The following is a 13,638-nucleotide window of genomic DNA, read 5'->3' as shown; positions in this document are numbered from 1 at the left end:
CATCTTCTCTTCTCCTCCTCGCCCTCCTCCTGGGTCTCTCTCCACCACCTCTCCATCCTCCATGCATTGCTCCACCACCACCGCATCTTCTCTTCTCCTCTTCTCCCCGCCCTCCTCCTGGGTCTCTCTCCACCGCCTCACGCTCCTCCATGCATTGCTCCACCACCCCCGCATCTTCTCTTCTCCTCCTCGCCCTCCTCCTGGGTCTCTCTCCACCACCTCTCCATCCTCCATGCATTGCTCCACCACCCCGCATCTTCTCTTCTCTTCTCCTCCGCGCCCTCTTCCTGGGTCTCTCTCCACCGCCTCTCCATCCTCCATGCATTGCTCCATCACCCCCGCATCTTCTCTTCTCTTCTCCTCCTCGCCCTCCTCCTGGGTCTCTCTCCACCGCCTCTCCATCCTCCATGCATTGCTCCACCACCTCCGCATCTTCTCTTCTCCTCTCCTCCTCGCCCTCCTCCTTGATCCCTCTCCACCGTCTCATGCTCCTCCATGCATTGCTCCACCACCCCCGCATCTTCTCTTCTCCTCTCCTCCTCGCCCTCCTCCTTGGTCCCTCTCCACCGCCTCACGCTCCTCCATGCATTGCTCCACCACCCCCACATCTTCTCTTCTCCTCCTCGCCCTCCTCCTTGGTCTCTCTCCACCGCCTCATGCTCCTCCATGCATTGCTCCACCACCCCCGCATCTTCTCCTCTCCTCTTCTCACCGCCCTCCTCCTGGGTCTCTCTCCACCGCCTCATGCTCCTCCATGCATTGCTTCACCACCCCCGCATCTTCTCTTCTCCTCTCCTCCTCACCCTCCTCCTTGGTCTCTCTCCAACACCTCACGCTCCTCCATGCATTGCTCCACCACCCCCGCATCTTCTCTTCTCCTCCTCGCCCTCCTCCTGGGTCTCTCCTCATCGCCTCTCCATCCTCCATGCATTGCTCCACCACCCCCGCATCTTCTCTTCTCCTCTACTCCTCGCCCTCCTCCTGGGTCCCTCTCCATCGCCTCTCCATCCTTCATGCATTGCTCCACCACCCCCGCATTTTCTCTTCTCCTCTCCTCCTCGCCCTCCTCCTGGGTCCCTCTCCACCGTCTCACGCTCCTCCATGCATTGGTCCACCACCCCCGCATCTTCTCTTCTCCTCTCCTCCTCGCCCTCCTCCTTGGTCTCTCTCCACCGCCTCACGCTCCTCCATGCATTGCTCCACCACCCCCACATCTTCTCTTCTCTTCTCCTCCTCGCCCTCCTCCTGGGTCTCTCTCCACCGTCTCTCCATCCTCCATGCATTGCTCCACCACCCCTGCATCTTCTCTTCTCTTCTCCTCCTCGCCCTCCTCCTGGGTCTCTCTCCACCGCCTCTCCACCCTTCATGCATTGCTCCACCACCCCTGCATCTTCTCTTCTCCTCGCCCTCCTCCTGGGTCTCTCTCCACCGCCTCTCCATCCTTCATGCATTGCTCCACCACCCCCGCATCTTCTCTTCTCCTCTCCTCCTCGCCCTCCTCCTGGGTCTCTCTCCACCGCCTCTCCATTGTCCATGCATTGCTCCACCACCCCTGCATCTTCTCTTCTCTTCTCCTCCTCGTCCTCCTCCTTGGCCCCGCTCCACCGCCTCTCCATCCTTCATGCATTGCTCCACCACCCCCGCATCTTCTCTTCTCCTCTACTCCTCGCCCTCCTCCTGGGTCTCTCTCCACCGCCTCAAGCTCCTTCATGCATTGCTCCACCACCCCTGCATCTTCTCTTCCCTTCTCCTCCTCGCCCTCCTCCTGGGTCTCTCTCCACCGCCTCTCCATCCTCCATGCATTGCTCCACCACCCCTGCATCTTCTCTTCTCTTCTCCTCCTCTTCCTCCTTCTGGGTCTCTCTCCACCGCCTCTACATCCTTCATGCATTGCTCCACCACCCCTGCATCTTCTCTTCTCTTCTCCTCCTCTTCCTCCTCCTGGGTCTCTCTCCACCGCCTCTACATCCTTCATGCATTGCTCCACCACCCCCGCATCTTCTCTTCTCTTCTCCTCCTCGCCCTCCTCCTGGGTCCCTCTCCACCGCCTCTCCTTCCTCCATGCATTGCTCCACCACCCCCGCATCTTCTCGTCTCTTCTCCTCCTCGCCCTCCTCTTGGGTCTCTCTCCACCGCCTCTCCATCCTTCATGCATTGCTCCACCACCCCCGCATCTTCTCTTCTCCTCTTTTCCCCGCCCTCCTCCTGGGTCTCTCTCCACCGCCTCTCCATCCTCCATGCATTGCTCCACCACCCCCGCATCTTCTCTTCTCCTCCTCGCCCTCCTCCTGGGTCCCTCTCCACCGCCTCTCCATCCTTCATGCATTGCTCCACCACCCCCGCATCTTCTCATCTCCTCTCCTCCCCGCCCCGCCCTCCTCCTTGCTCTACAATACTGCGTCCTTGTTGCTACGAGTCGCCACTTCTATCTACCAGCACCTCCTCAGCTGAATTATTCTAATCATTCTAAGAGACTTCCGAGTCGTTGCAGCAGAGCAACATTCTTAAAGACTTCAGAAAAGAGCAATCGCCCCCCCCCCCCCGGGGCTTTGGGAATTGGGGTGCAGACCCACAGACCGCAGTGGTGTCCCTTGCCTGCCCCATGGGCCACGCTCAAGCTTTACTCATAAACGCTGCCAGAGGCTCGCATGGAAAAAGCGGTACAAGCGTCGGCGGCCAAAGGAAGTTGTGAAAATAGCCGATTTTATGATCTAATTATCATCAAAAGATTCTAGAAATATCGACCATAAAAATGAAGCCATGAAAAATGACCTTACTAATCACTGGCCTCGCAGGGGACACGGGTTCCGGAGGGGGAGGGGAGAGGACAATATTAATTAAAGGAAACTGTCACTACACGAGAAAACGGGATGCAGGAAAGGTCCCACTTGGGGGGCAAGTCCCCAGGCTGGGTCTGCCACGGGCTCTATGAAGTCACCCAGGACCGCCTGCCAGTGCTTCTTATCGCTCTTACAAAGCTCCCACCTGTCCTAATGCCTGGGCCGAGTCAAGTCTCTGCTTCACTGGTCTGGCTCAGGGGCTCTAGGCTCAACCTCTATCACTCCATTTCAGCGGTTTGGAGAAGTCCTTCACAGCCAGCCCGGCTCCTTCAGTTCCCATGTTAAGCGCTTGCCCTGGTCCCCGAGTCTTCTAGGCGCTGCTGGCTGCCGGGGATCTGCGGATCTTCCACCCGTGTGTACCCCACTGCTCGAGGTTTGCCTGCTCGAGCCCTGGTAATCAGTCCTGCCGCAAAGCAGGGAGACTGTCCCTTTCAGAACACGCAGGTTCCGGGCAAAGAAAGCAGCCTCTGATCAGGCAAAGTCTTCCCGCAGTCCGAAAATACAAGAATCTTTTTTTTTTTTTAATTTGAAAAATCTACAGTTTTAACATATGTAAAAACTTTTGTTTCAATTCTACTGACATTGCACCAAACTCCTCCAAAACCAATAGCTCTTCACATCAAGGAAAGGAAGAAGGCAGATGATCAGAAACAAAGATAAGAAACCATCAGCAAGTTTGAACACAGCATGCAAGAAATCAATTAATTCTCTGATCATTTTCACCAGAACGCATAATTGAATCTTGAAATCACGGCTCAAAACGGGCATTTCAGAAGTGCATCTAGATAGTTTACAATTGCACCAACATGTTTTGCATTTGCACCAGATGAAATCTTACGTCACCAAGTGAACATATCATCATCTAAGGGAGCAAATTGACCCAGATGTATAGATTGCAAGGCACTCGTTTTCTCGCACTCAATGATTAGGTGTTTCAGCGATTCAACTGCCAATGAACAGAAGCGACATAGATTGTCTTTTACCAGTTTGTCTTTTCATTGCCAAAGTATTTCCTTAGATTTCAAGATCTTCAATCGAAACCTGAGGAATTGCTCGCGATAGTAGCGAGAAGGAGAATGCATTAAATAATGTGACTGAAGATTTAGCTTTTTTTGACCAATATCTAGCCAGTGTGTTGAAGATAGCTTTTCTCGTTTATCTATGTTGATGATCCAAGCCCAAGACTTGAATTTCTTTTTTGCAACTTGTGGTCTAGTCAAAAGATCAAACTCAGAGATTCTTGCGGCATCAACCAAGGTGTGTACTCTCAGACGCCACATATCTAATAAGGTAGCATTGGTATCAACATAGAATTTGTTGAATATTTGATAGGCGGGCATTGGATTCTCAACAGACATTTTTCGCAATAATGTGATTGATTTCCAAATCACATGACTGTGCAGAGAGTTCAATGACAGTTCATCACGTAAAGATATAATTGAGACGCATTGTGGTAGATGGAGAACATAGCGCCAAAAACGCCCCTCTGGAGAATTCCAAATGCGCTCGCTGATGTTCTAGCTGACCTCAGCACCAAAAGTTAGTATAGGTACTACCTTTTGTAAGTAGAACGTTAAGACCGGGGATGATGAAAATTTGCCATAACTTTTGTTTATTTTTGCCGCTTGAAAGGCAAGACTCATGGTTTTTGATTTCAGGTCTTTCACCCATTGATGTTCACAAATGGAATTGTTAAACTGCACGCCCCAGTATCTTATTGAGTCTACAGTGTCAAGGAACTGGCCGTCTACAGTCCACCTAAACGCCTTTGCCTTTTTACTTGAAGCAGTGCCGATTGCCACAATTTTTGTTTTTTCAGTGTTAATTGTGAGCTCATTGATCGTTAGGTACTCATATAAAGAGTTAAGCAACCTTTGGAGACCAATTTGAGTTCTATCAATTAGCACCAGATCATCTGCATAGGCAATGCAACTTACTGGAACTCGGTTAACCTTTGGGGAAAAACAGTGGACATGACCTATATGATCCGGGAAATCAGCCAAAAATAGATCCGCGGCAAGGGGGCACCCCTGCTTTACACCCCTTGCTGTTGGAATGGGATCGGACAGATCTCCATTCCTATTTACGCGTACCCGGATTGAGGTGTTCGAGTGAAGAGCCATAATTGGATCAAGAATATTTAGTGGGCACTTCCACTTTCTTAATTTGTTCCAGAGGAGGCCTCTGTTTATACAGTCGAAGGCCTGCTTGATGTCAATAAATGCTAGGTAGATGTTATACCTGGCTTTCTGAGCTTCGAATTTCAGGAATTTCAGGATTGTGAGAATCAAAAGGTTGACATCGACACCCACACCTTTTGTGAAGCCAGTTTGCCGTACGTCGGGAATACCAGATGATTACGCCCATTGAACAAGTTTCAAGCGCAGCTGAGAACCAAAGATCTTCCCGATTGTATCTAGGAGAGCAATTGGTCGGTAATTGTCCGGGCAATCCCAGCTACCTTTCTTATGGATGGGGACTATAATGGTTGTTAGAATCTTGCACCTACTTGAAGCGCCCGTTCACCAATTCTGGGGGTGGGGCAGTAAGCATGCCGTACTCCCCCCTAGCCAATGTCCACCCACCCATTACCACACTCATTTTCTAGGCTAGGTTTGCCACTCTGGTCTTAGGTGGCTGGAAAAAGCCTTCCCTCACCTCCCGGGAACTCACCACCTCCTTTTCGGAAGATGAAGCCGTGACCCGTAGCCGAGGAGGGCAACAAGTGAACAGACTCACAGAGATGTAGCCCCTGCCACACCGATTACCGCAGAATTCCTCCAACCTTCAGCCCCCCACCATTCTTCACTTTTGAACTCTTGATGGCCAACCCACTGCCCTCTCCATATTTTCCTAGAGATAAGCTGTGGATGGCATGGCACTGCATCAAAGGTGTGGCTGGACCATCAGGGCAGCGGCTTTGGCTTCATTGTTGCAAGCAAATGGCTGCCCGTATCTCTTGGGCAGAGTTAAAGATTGTAACCAAACTATAGGAAGGATCAAGTCAGAACTCACGTGCCCCCAGGTCCATACCATCTCAAATTCCATCATTCTTCTGAAAATAGAATTCATAGCTTGCCACCAACAACAGAATTCAAGTTAAGTTATGTTAACAGAATTTGTAGAGCGCACTGTCACCCAAGGGTATCATGGCGCTAGGATGAGTAAAGGTGGAGCAGAGGATACTAACTAAAGCAGGAGGGTTTTCAAGAGACATCTGAATTCCAGATGCTGAACAGTGCATCTCAGAGACAGAGTGTGTCCTGAAGATAACTAGCACCGCAACCAGAAATGGTGCGATGATGCACCAGGCAAAGAGGCTTGAATTCAATTCACTTAGCCACCTACAGCCAGTGGAGGGCGTAAAGAACCAGCATTATATAATTCCCATAAGGGATATCCATGGCTTCCCTGGCCGCCATGTTCTGCAATAGCTGAAGCCAATGGATCAAGCTCTTAGGCTGGGCAAGATAGAGCGCATTTACAATAATCAATGCAACTTAATACCAAGGCAGCAAACTGGTGGCCAAACCATCGTGGTGAGCATAGAAAGGACCTTCCTAAGAATCCTCAGATGGTAGTGTCTAGCTTTGCAGACAGCAGCCACCTGGGCACTCATAGAAAGTGTGGCAGAGACAACACCCAGGTTCCTCACCTTCGCCACTGGTGCCGGAAAGGCACCCAGTGCCGGGGGGCCAGAAGGCCGGGGTCCACATTGAAGGAAAGGGGGTCGCCAACCACAAGAATCTCTGTCTTGTCGCCATTAAGCTTTAGCCAATTCTGATTCATCCAATTACTGACAGCCGCCAAGCGGAGATTAAGACGTGACTACACCTCAGCCTGGTCCAGATCTAGATGCACCAGGATCAGGGTGTCAGCATAGGTATAACATTGGAGCCAAAGGAGTGCATAAGGATCAGAAGAGGCTGGATATAAATGTTGAACAACTTTGGCGACAAGGCGAAGCCCTGGGGAACACCACAGACGATGCGAAACAAGGCCGAGAGGAAGGGGGGAAGAGAAAGCATCTGACTAGGCTCCACCAGAAATAAGTGAACCAGGCAGGCCAATCTTAACCATGCGAGCTATTAAAGTGGGGTGGTCGACAGTGTCGAAGGCTGCATAGAGATCCAATAAAATCTGTGCCCCCTCCCACCACTGTCAACCAGCTGGTCAGATTTTCCTAGACCGAGACCAGCATACTCTCAGTCCCCTGCCCAAGACGAAAGCCAGACTGGAAGGGGTAGAGAACACTGGCAGTCTCCAAAAAGGAGGACAGAAGAGGAGTTATCAGAGCCTCCAGCAATTTCATAAAGAAAGGGAGGAGTGAAATGGGGCTAAAGTTAGCCGGAAGAGCAGGATCGAACAAGGGGATGACATCTATAGGATGGATTGGGGAATGGGGTCAGAGGGAGCCGCAGAGTTTATCTGGGCAATGGCCTTGGCGACCACATCAGTGGTAAACACTGGGAAGGAAGACCACACCTGTCGGGGTTCCGTAGTAGCAAACTCCTGTGCATGGCACAAGGAAGCGACGGAGCAGATCTTTAAACAAATAGTTTCAATTTTTGTGGTAAAAAAGAGGGAGAGGGAGTCACAGAGCTCTTGAGTTGGTACTACTGATGCAGAGCGCCCAGCAGCCGAAGATAGTGACTTCACGACAGAGAATAGCTTCCCAGTGTGATTGAGAGCCCGATCAACATTTTGTGTGAAGAAACAACGTTTCGCCTCCTTAATTAAGGTAGGGTAAAAGGTTTGCACAGCTCTTACAGGCAAGCCTTTCCTCAGTCCCACCAGAGCCACGCCAGCCTCGTTCAGCCTGATGAAACTGCAGACTGTCGGTTATGCTGGGTGGTAGGAATGGAAGGAGCAACAAGGTTGCTGTATCTCCAGTTTTTAAAGTCTAGGCCGTAAGCTCTCAGGGCCTCCTCTCACTGTCCTCGCATGGCAGCTTGCAGTGCTGGCTCCAGGAGAGGGGCACCTGTGTTCATACCTCTTTAACCCTGCTTATGCCAGTCAATGCAGAGGCAGCAACCCTAAGCAGTTACTCTTACATAACATCAGCCTCCAGGTAAACGTTATGCAGAGCTTTGGAGTGAGAGCCCCGGCTGCCACCCCACAGGACTGGGGTAACGGGCACCTTTAATCAGGACTTGGCATTTCATAGAGCCATTGGGAGCGATTGCCCATCTTTTTAGGCCTCCGTTTCCAGGTGGAAACTGACAGAATTCAGAACACTACCAGAACACTACCCCAAAAATGCAAAGATCGTGGGGGGACGCAGAGGGCAGCTGGAGCCTCCATTTACATCAGAGTGACATGTGCTGAAAGGTGAGGAAGCAGGGCAGAGCAGAGGCCCGGCGCCACGTTCCCAAGAACACCCAACACCAGCTCCAGTGTGATGCTGTCTAATTTCACAATTCCCTGTGTGTCCTGTTGCTATACATGTGATGCTGGCTTTACAGATATGTGTACAATTTCACTTTACATTGTGTCCTCCTGCTCTGAGTGTGATGCTGGATAATGTCAAATTCCCTAGTGCCCACCTGCTCTCAGTGGGATACTGGCTAGTATCACATTCCCTGGTGCCCTCCTGCTCTCAGTGGGATACTGGCTAGTGTCACATTCCCTGGTGCCCTCCTGCTCTCAGTGGGATACTGGCTAGTGTCACATTCCCTGGTGCCCTCCTGCTCTCAGTGGGATGCTGGTTAGTGTCACATTCCCTGCTGTCCTCCTGCTCTCAGTGTGATGTGGGCTAGTGTCACATTCCCCTCTCCTGCTCCCAGTGTGATGCTGGCTAGTGTCACATTCCCTAGTGCCCTCCTGCTCTTAGTGTGATACTGGCTATTGTCAAATTCCCTTCTGCCCTCCTGCTCTGAGTGTGATGCTGGCTAGTGTCACGTTCCCCTCTCCCCTCCTGTTCCCAGTGTGATGCTGGCTAGTGTCACATTCCCTGCTGTCCTCCTGCTCTCAGTGTGATGTGGGCTAGTCTCACATTCCCCTCTCCTGCTCCCAGTGTGATGCTGGCTAGTGTCACATTCCCGTGTGCCCTCCAGCTCTGAGTGTGATGTTGGCTAGTGTCACATTTCCTTCTTCTCTACTGTTCCCAGTGTGATGCTGGCTAGTGTCACATTCCCTGGTACCCTCCTGCTCTTAGTGTGATGCTGGCTAGCGTCACATTCCCCTCTCCTGCTCCCAGTGTGATGCTGGGTAGCGTCACATTCCCGTGTGCCCTCCAGCTCTGATTGTGATGTTGGCTAGTGTCACATTTCCTTCTTCTCTACTGCTCCCAGTGTGATGCTGGCTAGTGTCACATTCCCTAGTGCCCTCCTGCTCTGATTGTGATGCTGGCTAGTGTCACATTCCCCTCTCCCTTCCTGTTGCCAGTGTGATGCTGGCTAGTGTCACATTCCCTAGTGCCCTCCTGCTCTGATTGTGATGCTGGCTAGTGTCACGTTCCCCTCTCCCCTCCTGTTCCCAGTGTGATGCTGGCTAGTGTCACATTCCCTGGTGCCCTCCTGCTCTCAGTGTGATGCTGGGTAGTGTCAGATACCCCTCTCCTCTCCCAGTGTGATGCTGGCTAGTGTCACATTCCCCGATGTCTGGCTTTTCTCAGTGTGATGCAGGCTAGGGTCGCAATCCCCAGTGACCTCCTGCTGCCAGTGTGATGCAGACTAGCATCACATTCCACTCCCCTCTCCTGCTCCCAGTCTGGCGCTGGCTAGTGTCACATTCCCTGGTGCTTATTTGTTGTCAATGTGATAGTGGCTAGTGTAACACTCCCCACTGCCCCTGCTCTCAGTGGGATACTGGCTAGTGTCACATTCCCTGGTGCCCTCCTGCTCTCAGTGGGATACTGGCTAGAGTCACATTCCCTGCTGTCCTCTTGCTCTCAGTGTGATGTGGGCTAGTGTCACATTCCCCTCTCCTGCTCCCAGTGTGATGCTGGCTAGTGTCACATTCCCTAGTGCCCTCCTGCTCTTAGTGTGATACTGGCTATTGTCAAATTCCCTTCTGCCCTCCTGCTCTGAGTGTGATGCTGGCTAGTGTCACGTTCCCCTCTCCCCTCCTGTTCCCAGTGTGATGCTGGCTAGTGTCACATTCCCTGCTGTCCTCCTGCTCTCAGTGTGATGTGGGCTAGTCTCACATTCCCCTCTCCTGCTCCCAGTGTGATGCTGGCTAGTGTCACATTCCCGTGTGCCCTCCAGCTCTGAGTGTGATGTTGGCTAGTGTCACATTTCCTTCTTCTCTACTGTTCCCAGTGTGATGCTGGCTAGTGTCACATTCCCTGGTACCCTCCTGCTCTTAGTGTGATGCTGGCTAGCGTCACATTCCCCTCTCCTGCTCCCAGTGTGATGCTGGGTAGCGTCACATTCCCGTGTGCCCTCCAGCTCTGATTGTGATGTTGGCTAGTGTCACATTTCCTTCTTCTCTACTGCTCCCAGTGTGATGCTGGCTAGTGTCACATTCCCTAGTGCCCTCCTGCTCTGATTGTGATGCTGGCTAGTGTCACATTCCCCTCTCCCTTCCTGTTGCCAGTGTGATGCTGGCTAGTGTCACATTCCCTAGTGCCCTCCTGCTCTGATTGTGATGCTGGCTAGTGTCACGTTCCCCTCTCCCCTCCTGTTCCCAGTGTGATGCTGGCTAGTGTCACATTCCCTGGTGCCCTCCTGCTCTCAGTGTGATGCTGGGTAGTGTCAGATACCCCTCTCCTCTCCCAGTGTGATGCTGGCTAGTGTCACATTCCCCGATGTCTGGCTTTTCTCAGTGTGATGCAGGCTAGGGTCGCAATCCCCAGTGACCTCCTGCTGCCAGTGTGATGCAGACTAGCATCACATTCCACTCCCCTCTCCTGCTCCCAGTCTGGCGCTGGCTAGTGTCACATTCCCTGGTGCTTATTTGTTGTCAATGTGATAGTGGCTAGTGTAACACTCCCCACTGCCCCTGCTCTCAGTGGGATACTGGCTAGTGTCACATTCCCTGGTGCCCTCCTGCTCTCAGTGGGATACTGGCTAGAGTCACATTCCCTGCTGTCCTCTTGCTCTCAGTGTGATGTGGGCTAGTGTCACATTCCCCTCTCCTGCTCCCAGTGTGATGCTGGCTAGTGTCACATTCCCGTGTGCCCTCCAGCTCTGATTGTGATGCTGGCTAGTGTCACATTCCCCTCTCCCCTCCTGTTCCCAGTGTGATGCTGGCTAGTGTCACATTCCCTAGTGCCCTCCTGCTCTTAGTGTGATACTGGCTATTGTCAAATTCCCTTCTGCCCTCCTGCTCTGAGTGTGATGCTGGCTAGTGTCACATTCCCCTCTCCCCTCCTGTTCCCAGTGTGATGCTGGCTAGTGTCACATTCCCTGGTGCCCTCCTGCTCTCAGTGTGATGCTGGGTAGTGTTACATACCCCTCTCCTCTCCCAGTGTGATGCTGGCTAGTGTCACATTCCCTGATGTCCGGCTGACCTCAGTGTGATGCAGGCTAGAGTCGCAATCCCCAGTGACCTCCTGCTGCCAGTGTGATGCAGGCTAGCATCACATTCCACTCCCCTCTCCTGCTCCCAGTGTGGCACTGGCTAGTGTCACATTCACTGGTGCTCATGTGTTGTCAATGTGATAGTGGCTAGTGTAACACTCCCCACTGCCCCCTGCTCTCAGTGTGATGCTGGATAGTGTCACAATCCCGTCTGCTCTCCTCCTCTTAGTGTGATTCTGGGTAGTGTAACATTCCCTTGTGTCCTCTTGCTCTTTGTATGATTCTGGCTAGGGTCACATTCCCTATTGCCCTCCTGCTTTCAGTGTGATGCTGGCTAGTGTAACTTTCCCATGTGCCCTTCTCCTCTCATTGTGATGCTGGCCAGTGTCACATTCCCTAGTGCTGTCCTGCTTTTTGTGGTGTGATGATGGCTAGTGCCCCTCTGTTCTTAGAGTGAGGCTGGCTAGTGTCATATTCCCTTCCCCAGTGTGATGCTCTCTCCTGTCACGCTCCCTAGTACCTGCCTCCTCTTAGTATGTTGCTTGCTAGTGTCACATTCCCTTCTGCCCTCCTGCTCTGAGTGTGATGCTGGCTAGTTTCACATTCCCTAGTGCCCTCCTGCTCTTAGTGTGATGCTGGCTAGTGTCACATTCCCATGTCCCTCCTGCTCTTAGTGTGATGCTGGCTAGTTTCACATTCCCTAGTACCCTCCTGCTCTTACTGTGATGCTTGCTAGTGTCACATTCCCATATCCATCCTGCTCTTAGCGTGATGCTGGCTTGTGTCACATTCCAATGTCACTCCTGCTCTTAGTGTGATGCTGGCTAGTGTCACATTCCCTTCTGCCCCCCTGCCCTTAGTGTGATGCTGGCCAGTGTCACATTACTATATCCCTCCTGCTCTTAGTGTGATACTGGCTATTGTCACATTCCCATGTCCCTCCTACTCTTAGTGTGATGCTGGCTAATGTGATATTCCCATATCCCTCCTCCTCATACTATGATGCTGGCTAGTGTGACATTGCCTTCTGCCCCCTGCCCTTAGTGTGATACTGGCTACTGTCACATTCCCATATCCCTCCTGCTCTTAGCGTGATGCTGGCTTGTGTCACATTTCAATGTCACTCCTGCTCTTAGTGTGATGCTGGCTAGTGTCACATTCCCTTCTGCCCCCCTGCCCCTAGTGTGATGCTGGCTAGTGTCACATTACCATATCCCTCCTCCTCTTACTCTGATGCTGGCTAGTTTCACATTCCCTAGTGCCCTCCTGCTCTTAGTGTGACGCTGGCTAGTGTCACATTCCCATGTCCCTCCTGCTCTTACTGTGATGCTGGCTAATGTGATATTCCCTTGTCCCTCCTGCTCTTAGTGTGATACTGGCTAGTGTCACATTCCCATGTCCCTCCTACTCTTAGTGTGATACTGGCTAGTGTCACATTCCCATGTCCCTCCTACTATTAGTGTGATGCTGGCTAGTGTCACATTCCCATATCCCTCCTGCTCTTACTGTGATGCTGGCTAGTGTGATATTTCCTTGTCCCTCCTGCTCTCAGTGTGATGCTGGCTAGTGTCACGTTCCCTAGAGCCCTTCTGCTCTCAGTGTGATGCCGCTTAGTATCACATTCCCTTGTGACCTCTTCCTCTCAGTGTGATGCTGGCTAGCGTCACATTCCCTTCTGCCCTCCTGCGCTTTGTGTGATGTTGTCTAATGTTACATTTCATGGTGTCTCCTTCTCTGAGTGCCATGCTGTCTGTAATGTCACGCTCCCTGGTGTCTCCTGCTCAACCTGCTCTCTCTTCTCCCCACAGTCTCTGGACGGATTTGTTTTTGCACTGAACCAGGAAGGCAAGTTTTTGTACATTTCGGAGACGGTGTCTATCTACCTAGGCCTGTCCCAGGTAAGTCCCTCTGGTGTCATCAGAGAATGTGTGCACCCTCTTGCGCTCTCGCCCTCTCGCCGGATGTTGGGGCACAGGGGTGAACGATGACGGGCAGGGGCTTGCTCTGAGGGGGCAGGGATGCCAGGCGTGTGTGTTTGTTTTTAGTGCCGAATGGAGAGTGTGCATTGACCTGCTTCGTGTGTCTACCCGAGATGGGACAGTGCTACGCTTTGGTTGGTCAGGTGGCAGGGACCCTAGTTATGAAGCATACCACCGAAGATGGGACTCTCACGCGGGCTTCCAAGGAGAGCAAGAAACGCCCATTCAGAGGATGCCATCAACCAACATGCCAATCTGGTACCAGAGGCAGCGCATGCCCACGTGGGCGTTGGAGAGGCCCGTGGCACACGATAGGCATGTGACCCGCGTAGGTGCACACAGATTGCCAAGGGC

Source organism: Ambystoma mexicanum, chromosome 14, assembly GCF_040938575.1.
Source record: "Ambystoma mexicanum isolate Mex_15411 chromosome 14, UKY_AmexF1_1, whole genome shotgun sequence".
Taxonomy (NCBI): domain Eukaryota; kingdom Metazoa; phylum Chordata; class Amphibia; order Caudata; family Ambystomatidae; genus Ambystoma; species Ambystoma mexicanum.
The sequence above is the reverse complement of the archived record's forward strand: the minus strand, read 5'-3'. Positions refer to the sequence as shown.